General features: G+C 36.0%; 1 long non-coding RNA gene across 1 annotated transcript; it reads left to right on the top strand.

The window, feature by feature from the left end:
* Positions 1-1,906: 1,906 nt before the first annotated feature.
* LOC145595451 (uncharacterized) lies at positions 1,907-4,543 on the top strand. Its single transcript, XR_014102952.1, has 2 exons — positions 1,907-2,279; positions 4,038-4,543. It is a non-coding gene; the product is annotated as an uncharacterized LOC145595451 (long non-coding RNA).
* Positions 4,544-11,999: the final 7,456 nt, after the last annotated feature.

Here is an 11,999-nt window from a genome sequence, read left to right as displayed (position 1 = left end):
GAAAAGGTTGCTTTGGGAGAAGTTCGAGTTTTGCATGTTCCTTCTAGATATCAGTTTGCAGATATTTTCACTAAAGGCCTACCACGAGATTTATTTCTGGATTTTAGGTCCAGTCTTAGCGTACGCCCTCCTCCCGCTACGACTGCGGGGGTATGATAGATATTATATGATTATTATAATATTTGTCGCAGAGTAGGATATATTTGTATATATTTGTGATATAGTTTGTATTCTTATCGTACTAGGTTTCCTAACAAGATTAGGACTAGTATTGTAACACTATATATATTATTCAATGGTACACACTCCAACCCAAGGAGTTTTCCCGAAATCTAACATTAACATTAGGTGAAAACCTCTTGCATATATAATTGGATTGAGTTTAAAGGAAAAGCCACGTTAAATATTTCCCTTACAAACAGCAAGGTAAAATTGTTGGAAACTTGAGTTTAAGATGGGCCTTGATCATTAGCCTAAACTTTGATTAAGATGGTCAATAATTATGATATTAGAGTCAACTTGATAATAAGCTCATTAGTTCAAATCTCATCCACCCTTCATCTCCACATTGGAATAATAAGCGTATGGGAGGATCTGTTTGCATCGGCATTTCAAGCCTTACGCTTTTATAATGGTGTGATGAGGTTAATCTTTTATGAAAAATATATTTTATATTAAATATTAAATGAGGTTACATGTATGAAATAGTAGAGATTTTTTCAAGTGTCGCTTGCCGTACACAAACTATTTCTAAGAAAAAGGTGTATAGAGGCCTTTATATAAAAGGCTAAAAAGGAAAGTTAATGCTATGTGATTTAAAAATATATTCGTATTATTTGTAAAAGTTGTACTTTCTCCGTTTTTTTTAATGCCTCACTAAAGGTTTTGCGGTTTTTGAGGTAAAATTTGGTGTAAGTGATTAGGTGGGTTGATGGGTATTTTAATAAAGTATGTGGGACCCAAAAAGGAGAGAGGTAGATAAATGTAGATAGGAATGTTGTGGACCCCCCAAAAAGAAGATGTTAAGTAGAGATTAATGGAAAATTTGATATGGTCCCCATGTCTCAAAAAGGGGAAAAAAAAGTGATGCATTTTTTGTGAAATTTCTTTATAAGGAAACTGAGACAACTAAAAAAAATGGAGGAAGTATAAGTTTAAAATATAACTTTTGTATACACCCGGTTGTCAGTAATTTGTTGTACATCAGGTACACTTTTGTCAAATTTTGTGTCACTTTTGTCAAATTTTTCAATGAAGGATAAATAATTCATATATATCAGGTAACTTTTATGCGTTTTAGTGTAACTTTTGCGTATTTTATTGTCACTTTATAACGGATGTTCAGTAATTTACTGAACATCCGTTTTATTTAAAAGTTTGTGAAGTTTAAAATGTTGTTGCTTCTCACAATTTGAGAGTATGCCCTAAATTTCTCCTAATATTTATGTTTAAATAAAATCATGTGGGATATTTTTGTTCGCCTTAATAAACACGTTCTACAAGGATATTTAAATTTTATAATCTACGGAGTATTAAGTTAGTGTTTAAAGATTCGTATGAGCATGCATGAAAAATTGAAATGAGTGTAACTTCTCAAAACAAGTAGCATAGTAAAATTATTTTTTTTATAAAAAGGGTTGCTTATACTTCTTTTGTTCTCTTTTACTTACATCCAACTAAGGATGCACATTATTTAAGTAGAGGAAAGAGATTAAGAGTATCCAAAAAAAGGACCCACATTATAGGAGAGATGTAGAGTAAATATATTGGTTAAATTAGAAAAGTTGCAAGTAATTTGAAAATTATATAAAAGAAAAATGATACGGGCAATAAAGAACGAAGGTAGTATTGTTATCCTTCCCCGGGGGGACCAAGTTGGATATGGGTCCAGTGTTGTTTTTGAAAAGGTTATTTACCACCCGTTGATATGTGGTGTACGTTGTTTATATATAGAGTTATAGAGTCCGACCAAGTGAAACTAAGCAAACGAGCTAACGCTAAGCACTTCAAAGTTCAAACCACAATACTCAAACAAAATTCAAAGCAAATATAAAGAGAGAAATAAAAATGAGTTTACCACCAGTAATTATAGGTCTAAAATCAGCCTACAACAATAAGTATTTGCGCTACCGTTATGAGGAAGGTGAGGCACATGGACTTCTCCAATTTGCGGCAGATAGCATTACGGATCCATATGCTCAATTCCAAGTGCAATATTCTAAGACTTATGATGGTCTTGTCCACCTCAAATGTTGCTTCAACAACAAATATATGGTTCGGTAATGTTTTAGCCATGCCTTATCTCTCTATTAGTGCACTAGAATATTCCCGGATTATTTTTTATGAGGTATAAAATATAATTAGGTGTTATTTATGAGTTAAAATACTTAATTTAATAAGGATTATTAGAAAAAGTTACTTTAATTACCTGTCACAAGTAAATTGAGGAATATGCTAAACATGTACGATTAGTAGATGTATGGTAGATGGTTAAGAAGTAGAAGAAAAAAAAAGTACCAACACAAAAGTTAAAAATATGTGGGGAGTTACGCAAGAAGCAATACGGTCAATGCCCAATCAATATCATATACTCCTTCTGTTTTTTATTACTTGCATCATATCATTTTTTATGGTTTTCAAGAACCAACTTTGACCATTAATAACTCAAATTGCATATTTTAGAAAATTATAAAAAATTAATTTTAATAAGGAAAATTTGATTTGAATAATCCAACCTTTACGCGATTCATTTTTAATAATCCGACCTTTTGATTATACATGAATAATCCAAGCTTTATATTCCATTCTTTTTTATTAGGCCAAGATGACCGGTTACCTGTTCTTCAAGTAATTTTTTTTTCTTTTCAGTTTTTTACATAATAAAGGAAAAATAATAAAAATAAAAACTCTTTCTCTCTCCTCCTCCTCCTCCTCCCAGCCATCCTCCACTTCCCCTCTGCCACCCATGTACTCTTCCAGCCCTTCCCTTTCCTCTCCGCTCTCCTACTCGATCTCCCCGTCAACCACCCAACCCCGCTGCGCGAGGGGTTGCGAAATGGATTGCAGTTGGTGGCGCTGGTGAGGAAGCAGCGGGGATAATTTGTGACGGTTGCTTGCGGTTGCTGCCGAATGACGCTTTGCGCTAGTGTAAGGGAAGGGAATTTCTAACAGTGCCAGTGAGAGGGGAGAGGGTTTTGGGTGGTGTCGATGTTTGTGGTGGGGGTTATAGGTTTTCCGGTTACAAGGTGGGTGTTTTGGGGGTGTTTGGTTCGGGGGTGAGGGTTTTTCGGTGGGTTTGCGGCCGGTTTCTGGTGGGTTGTGGCTGTTTTCGGATGGGGTTGTGGTTGGTCTTCAACTTTCAGGTTGGTTGTGGCCGGTTTCAGGTGGGTTTTGGCCATATTCGGGTGGGGTTATGACCGGTTCCTGGTGGGTTGTGGCCGGAAAGGCAGGGTGCGTGGCTGCCTGGCTGGTAAGGGAGGGTGGCCGGAAAAAAGGTGGTGATGGCCATGGTTGCCGGATTTATTGGAGGAAGGGAGAAAATTGAAAAAAAAAAACATTTTTATTTTAAAGTAAAAAAAATAAAAAATTTAAAAATAAATGGTTAGACGAATCAAAACACGACACGTGGCGAAGTAACCTAGTGTTGTAGGTTAGTGACCGGTTTGGCCTGATAGAATAGAATGGGATATGAAGCTTGGATTATTCATGTATAATCAAAAGGTCGGATTATTAAAAATGAATTGCTTAAAGGTTGGATTATTCAAATCAAATTTTCCTTTTAATAAACTATACAATTAGGCGAATATAATAAAATCTTATTTGACTATTTAAAACATTATAAAGTTGCCCAAAAAATTGGTCAAAATTTACTAACTTTGACTCCCAAAAACGAAAAGAAAACAGAAAAAGTATATGCAACCCTTTTTATAACAATGTGCATCCTTAGTTGGGATGGAGGGAGTATTTTCTAACAAAGAAATATATTTGATGCTTGAATGTTATCAATTAACTCTTGTTGTGTCCATATGTATTTATAGGTGGTCTCCTGGTCATAATTGGATCACTGCTTCGGCGAACAAAATAGATGAAGATAGAAACAGTTGGTCTTGTACATTGTTTAGACCTTATTACATTGGTGATACTCACAAAATTCGAATGGTCCATGTCCAACTTGGGCATTATGCTTGCTTGTGGCGAGTCAATGACCCCTTCGATTTCTGCTTACATGCAGGATCCAAGGAAATAGACAAAGATTTGTGTGATGTTTTCACCTATTATAGCACAATCACTGAAGGAATCTCTGGAAATACCGAAAGCATGGATGGATCATAGTTCGTTGTTGCAGATCTTGTTGGCTACAAGTGAAGCTACATAATGACACATACAGTAACTTTACGAGTCGCATATTATCTTACAGAATGATATAGGTATTTCAAAATAATAGAGTAACATGCCTAAGGGCACTCTTGTAAGTAAACAGTTACAAGTTGTAATGTGTTTATGTATGTATAACGCCAGGACTATGTTTAGGGTGAGTTATTCTCCCATGGTATCAAAGCCTAGGATTATCCTCGTTTTTATTTTATTTATCACCCACCATGATTATTGCCAATCAAACCATCGCAACCCCGCTTCTCACAACCCGGGGCACGCTAGCCATACACGCCGCCTCTGGTGAGCCTACATTAGGGAGCCTAGATCAGGCCAAATAGGCCATGCTTACTTTTTCCAAACTTTTATTGGTTAACACAAATTGTCACAAGGTTTGTGTAAAGCTCTGATCTTTATGTTCTTTTCTGAAAAACCACTCACAATGATGAATCAAATCTCTATTGATTTCTGTGTATTTTGGCTCTCTGCCTTTACAACCTAACCTACCAGAATATATAGAAGCTAAGGGTACACCCTAAAACCCTATACACCTAACCAACGACAAAACAACAGCTAAGGGAAAAAAACAAAAAATCCTACAGTTATACAGAACAATTATTGTAGACACCCATTTGTGTCTCCCCAAAACCAAACCCAGTGATGAATGTCTTTCACGTCGAACCATAATCGAATGAGGTGAAAGTGTGGAAAAGTCAAGTATTGCGGTTTAGTTTTATTTAAAATTCTCTTCTCTATGTTTTCGAAAATAACTCTATTTATTTAAAAATAGCCAAACCAGTTTAGTTTGGTCCATAATTAAGGTCCAATAATAGTGTAGTTGGATAGGCCTCGAAGACACCTTTCCAACAATATATTATAAGCCCAATTTTGAAGATGGCGAAATATGGTCACCTTCGACGGTCCCTCAAGGTAAAGAAGAGATTGTCTATAGCGGCGATGCACTGCCGTGGCGACGTACGGCCACAACCCTAAAGATGACGACATACAGTTATTTTCGACGATGTTCCCAAAATACTGTGGAGGATTGTCACCAAGAGTATTGAAGATAACGACATATTGTTACCTTCAATGATGGCGTTCTCGAGATACTGTGGAGGTTGTCACAAACAACAAAAGCAACAACAAAATGGTTACTTCCAGAGACGTGTGCTCGACGGTGCAAGATACACGTTTCTTAACTCTTTTATCAGTTTTAACTAACATTGTTTTATAGGTATCGGCCTTATAAGAATGATTTGGAATCGCAGAATGTTCTGAATCATTCTCCGTCCCTATCGCTACTTTGACTTTTGTTTTCGAAACATAAGTTTCTCCAAACTCAGTCAAAGTGGGGGCTTCTGTAGACACCCATTTGTATCTCCCCAAAACCAAACCCAGTGATGAATGCCTTTCACGTCGAACCATAATCGAATGAGGTGAAAGTGTGGAAAAGTCAAGTGTTGCGGTTTAGTTTTATTTAAAATTCTCTTCTCTCTGTTTTCGAAAATAACTCTATTTATTTAAAAATAGTCAAACCAATTTAGTTTGGTCTATAATTAAGGTCCAATAATAGTGTAGTTGGATAGGTCTCGAAGAGACCTTTCCAACAATATATTATAAGCCCAATTCCGATGAATATTGAGGAAGTTATGGCCAAAATACTAAACTGGGCCCAGTTAATTATTTACATACGGCCCAATGATCTAGAGGAGGGCCCAATGTTAATTATTATTCCTAAAATTATTAGGATTAATTATAACTTTCTAGAAGTTTCTAGAAGGTTCCTTTTAATTCTAATATTATTAGATTTAATAATTATTTATTTTAAGGTGGATTTTTATTTGGAATAAAATAATATTATTATTGTTTTAATATCATTATTATTATTATTATTATTATTATTATTATTATTATTATTATTATTATTATTATTATTATTATTTTCTTTAAAAAAACACGTTTTTATCTTCTGTACGGATTCCGTAGATCAAGTTGATTAAAGATCGGATTCCGCGTGGAAAAGCGCGTCTAAGTCAGACTGTCGCCAAACGACAAGGCTGTCGCCTCGTGACAGAGTGAATTCCTGGCGACAGCGTGTAATTTTATTCCTTATCAAATTCCATACTTTTCCGAATTATTTCCTTATAAATAGGGTCTCAAACCTCCGTTTTTATTCATCAACTCTCATTAAGAATTACTTAATCCTTATTCTCTCTCTCTCTTTCTAAACCAACCTTTTTTCAATATACCGCATTCACAAGACTTAGAATCACCTAGTCAAGTTCGAAGTTGCCTTCGCCCTAGACGTGCAAGGTTTGATATTTTCTGAGGGTTTGGACCAAATCTAGTTTAAACTTTATTTCAATTTACTTCCTTTAATTCTTTATTATTTTCATTGAAGTTTACTAACTTGGGTATTTTGTTATTAGAAAGAGGTACGAGGCTTCAAAGTAAGTAGATTAGCTTACTCTCTAATTCTTTCACAATGTAGAAAGCATGTTTATTATTGATTAATTCCTAGTATCATGTTAGGATGTTTTTTAATGCTTTCTAGTGTCATGTTTTGGATGCCTTTTATTCTTTCTAATATCATGTTAGTATCATGTTAGGTTTGAAGCTTTGATTTTTATTGCATAGTGACATGCTAGGATATGTTATTAATCTTGTTAGTATCATGCCTAGGATCTTGCTATTATTATTTAAGCTTTATTATGCCTTATCATTATTATGATGATTATTATTATTATTGCTTGTTATTATGTTGCTTGATATTATTATTCATTATATTTTATTGTTATTGCTTGATCACGCCTTTTATGCTTGTTAAAGGGAATTTGTGCTTGAAATCACGCTTAATAAGATAATTAATAATTTGGTTTAGGCTAATGTGATTTTAATTCAAGTGATCGCCAATAATAGAATTATTTGTGCATTAATATTCAACCAACATAGATAAACAGGTTTAGGATTAATTATAATGTTTGTATGTTATTCGATTAGCGCACATGAATACGAGCAGAACAAAGTAGAGGCCTATTTTATAGGGTGGGTCCTTTCTTTTGTAGATTGGATTTGTACCCTCATCCCCGAACCCTATTTGGTTCAAGACCTTATGGAGTTGATGGTCCTTTTGGATTGTCTTTTGGGTTTACAAGTTCCTAAAACTTGTTGGCGATTCTTTTGCTCTCTTTTTCTTCCCTTTGGAACTCCACCATACTTTAGTGTATGATCACAGTGGGGTTCAATCTTGGGATCGTAATGCTTGAAATATTCCCTACAGTTATATTTAGAAGATCACAGACAAAATAAAATAAATAAAATCAGATAATTAGCATGTGTTTACATGCTAATTTCCACACCCCCCCCCTCAAGTTAGACTTGGGGAAGTTCCAACGAGCCCTAACTTGAAGGATAGGAAATTGTACTGACTCTCTCCTAGAGGTTTTGTCATGAGATCGGCTAACTGTGATCCTGATTTCACATAGGCAGTGAATATGAAACCATCATCAATGTGGTCCCTGACATAATGGCAATCCAGCCTCAAATGCTTAGTAAAATCGTGAAAAACTGGATTGTTTGCGATGTAATGTGCTGCCTTATTATCACACATTAAAGGTATTGGTTTGGGAATAGCTACTCTCATATCCTGAAGTATCCCATCCAGCCAAACTAGCTTACTAGTTGTGTGTGACATGCTTCTGTATTCTGATTCAGCAGAGGACTTTGAGACTGTCTTCTGCTTCTTGGTTTTCCAAGATATGAGACTATTCCCCAAGAATATACAATATCCCGTTAGAGATCGACCACTGTAAGCACAAGTAACCCAGTCTGCATCACAGAACCCTATAAGTTTCAAATCAGTGTCTGAGGGATAGAAAAAGCCCAAGTCACTTGTTCCCTGCAAATAGGAAATCACATGAAGTGCTGCTAGTAGATGAGGCTTCCTGGGAGTTTGCATAAATTGGCTAAGCTGCTGCACTGAATATGAGATATCTTGTCTGTATAATCTCAAGTACAACAGTCTTCCAATGAGTCTTCTGTACTGTTCTGGATCCGGGAGTATTTCTCCCATGTCAACTGACAATTTCAGCCCTTTTTGCATAGGGAACTTGCTGCATTTGCTTCCCTTCTGTCCTGAATCTTCTACCAAGTTGTGGATATATTTTCTTTGGTTTAGAATTATTCCCTCCTCGTTCCTAGATACTTCTAATCCAAGAAAGTATCTCATTTCTCCTAGGTCCTTGATGGTGAAAGCTTTATCAAGGTTTCTCTTCAATTCTTCAACATATTGTTCTTCATCTCCAGTAACCAATAAATCATCAACATACACTAACACCATCGTTGTCTTCCCATCTTTAACTCTGGTGAATAATGAGTGATCTCTCTTTGACTGCTTTAAACCAAATTCATTAAGAAATCTGGTTAATTCTTGATTCCATTGTCTCGATAACTGTTTTAATTCATACAGGCTTCTTTTCAACTTGCATACTTTCCCTTCTTTTGGTCTCCCATAGCCTTGTAGTGGCTTCATGTATATCTCTTCTTCCAGAAACCCATGTAAGAATGCATTATTTATGTCAAGTTGATGCAATTTCCATCTCTTTGCAGATGCCAATGCAATTAAGCTTCTTACAATGGTAACTTTGCCACAGGCGAAAATGTGTCTACATAATCCTTCCCTTTTACTTGTCTGTCTCCTCTTACCACAACTCTAGCCTTCAATCTCTCAATAGTTCCATCCTTTTTGAACTTTGTTTTATATACCCATTTTCAATGTAAAGCTTTCTTTCCTTCCGGGAAATCTGTCAACTTTCATGTTCCATTCTTCTTTAATGCCTCTAACTCATCATTCATGGCGTTTATCCACCCCGGATCTTTTCTTGCTTCATAGTAATTATGCGGTTCTTTCACCTTAAACACATTGTTAAAGGATCCTATGTACTCCTTAGAATAAGAGCTCAGATCACTAAGATCCTTTGCTACAAAACATTCTGTCTCACTCATGTTGCTACTGTTGTTCTTTCCTGGTAAGGTGTACACATAATCCTTGAACTTTCAAGCACTACTACAAAATTAGCCAAAGAGACCCGTCCAAATTAGCCAAAGAGACTACCTCAGAGGCAGTCTCTAACTCAGCGGTCTCTTTGGCAAAGAGACTGCTTTATAGAGGCGGTCTCAAAATTAGGAAAACAGAGACCGCTTATCTAAGATAGACAGTCTTTTTTTTGGGAAAAAAGAGACCGCCTATTAAAGATAGGCAGTCTCTGTTTTTTTAAAAGCTGAGACCGCTTATTTAAGATAGGCACTTTTTTGTGAAAGTTGAGACCGCCTATTTAACTTAACAGGTCTCTTATGTCCCTGGTACTTCTTTTAATATGTTCTTCTACATTACTTCCTTGTATCTCTTCATCTCTTCTAACTTCCTCTTCCTCTGTCTCATCAGGAATTATCGATGTATCCTCATTCTGATAATTCTCTAACTCTGTAATATGTTCTTCATCTTCAATTCTCTCTTCCTCTTCTATCCTAGTTGGATCAGTTCTTGTCTCTTGAATTAAGTGCTCTTCTCCATCTTCATCTGTCATGACTTCAATCACTTCTTTCTCACTTGAAAATTCTCCCAGAATCCTTTTCCTTCCTTCTTTATTATGTTCTGATATAAGGAAAGGGAATATATCTTCCTTGAACACCACATCCCTAGTGATAAACACCTTCCTTTTTTTTTAGATCAAATACTCTGTATCCCTTTTGATCACTAGCATATCCCACCAATACACATCTTATTCCCTTGTTTCCAAACTTATCTAATTTCCTGTCAGTGTTCGAGGCATAGCATAGGCATCCTATGATCCTAAGATGATCATATTCTAGTTTCTTCAATAACAACCTCTCATAAGGTGTTTTCCACCCAACTACTGCACTTGGCAATAGATTAATGATGTGTGTAGCTGCCAATACACACTCACCCCATAAGTATCTTGGTAATCCTGCATAGATTCTCATAGTTCTAGCTGTCTCGATCAAGTGCCTGTGCTTTCTTTCAACTCGGCCATTTTTTTGAGGTACAACTGCAATACTTCTTTGATGTTTTATCCCTCTCTCATGAAATATTTTCCTGCATTCACTCTGAAACACTTCTATTCCATTATCGCTTCTCACAATTTTCACGCTTACATTGTAGTGATTTTCAATGTAATTGAAGAAGGTACTCAAAATATTTTTCACCTGTTCCTTGCAAGATAATAAGTGTGTCCAACACCCTCTACTATAGTCATCCACTATAGTGAGAAAGTATCTTTCCCCTGTCACAGCAGGAATTCTATAGGCCCCCCAAAGATCTACACGTATAAGATCAAAAATTCCATTTGCAATTGAATTACTTAATTTAAAGGGAAGTTTATGATGTTTTCCTATGCAACACGCATCACAAAAGAAATTATTAAAGGAATTATAATTGCAAATCCCGATATATTTCATCTTAGAAAGAGAACTATGCCCTAGTCTAGCATGAAGAACATTCAACTTTGTTCCTTCATTACAAACAGTAACATTATTACTCATCTTCTTCTCTTCTCCTCTCGTAGCTTCATTTCCTTCATCACACTTCACCACCAGCCTGTAAAGTCCATTCTCCTTCACTCCTCTTGCAACATTCTCCTTAGAGTAAGGGTCCTGTAAGATACAACTTTCTGTATCAAACATTACATTGAGCTTGCTGGTTTCAATCAACTTACTCACTGAGAGTAAGTTATGTTTAAATTCTTTAATATACAGAACATCATGAAGAATCAATTTTCTTGATATCTTAACATCTCCTATTTTCTCAACTAATTTGACAGTTCCATCTGGGAACCCTACTCTAACTGTTTCTTTAGCAATTTAAAATCATTAAATGCTTTCTCACACATATGATCAAACTCATCAAAGGCACCGGATTCAAAATCCAAGTATTCTTATCATATTTTCTACTGGAAGTTTTAGCATTCGAGACTAAGATTATACCTGCAAAATTGGCCATTTTGCTATTGCCTGCTCCAGATCCTTGTTGACTGTTGAATGCCTTCATTACTTCTTGAACTACTGCAGATACAAGCTTGCTATCTACCTTGCCTTCTGTATTGCCACTCTTGTTTCCATAATCAAGTGGTTCTTCCTCCAGGTACTCATTCTCCTCTTTCTCAGCATTAGCAGCATATTTTATTCCTCCTTTTCCTTTTGGGTTGTTCTTGAACCAGTTCGGGTACCCATAAATTTTGAAACAATCATCAACAGTGTATCCCTTCATTTTGCAGTGATCACACCATTTCTTCATCTTCATCTCTTTCGTCTCCCTTCTTTGCAAACTTCCATTTCCTCTTCCTTGATTCATCTTGTTCACTGCAAAGGCACTTGCTTCCGTTGTGCTCTGTCCTTCCAATATCTGCCTCTGTTTTTCAGCTTGCTGAACCAAATGAAATGCCCTGTTCAGACTTGGAAGTGGCTTCATTACCATTATATTCTCCGCAGTGTTCTCATTTTTCTTGCTTAGTCCCATTACAAAATCTATCACTTTGTTTCTTTCTTGTATCTCCATGAATTTCTTAAGTAGCTCGCAGGTGCACTTCTTCATAGCATTGCAGGTGCACTCA

The sequence above is a fragment of the Chenopodium album genome, chromosome 19, assembly GCF_948465745.1.
Source record: "Chenopodium album chromosome 19, dcCheAlbu1.1, whole genome shotgun sequence".
NCBI classification, from domain to species: domain Eukaryota; kingdom Viridiplantae; phylum Streptophyta; class Magnoliopsida; order Caryophyllales; family Amaranthaceae; genus Chenopodium; species Chenopodium album.
This window is presented reverse-complemented; position numbering and strand designations above follow the sequence as displayed.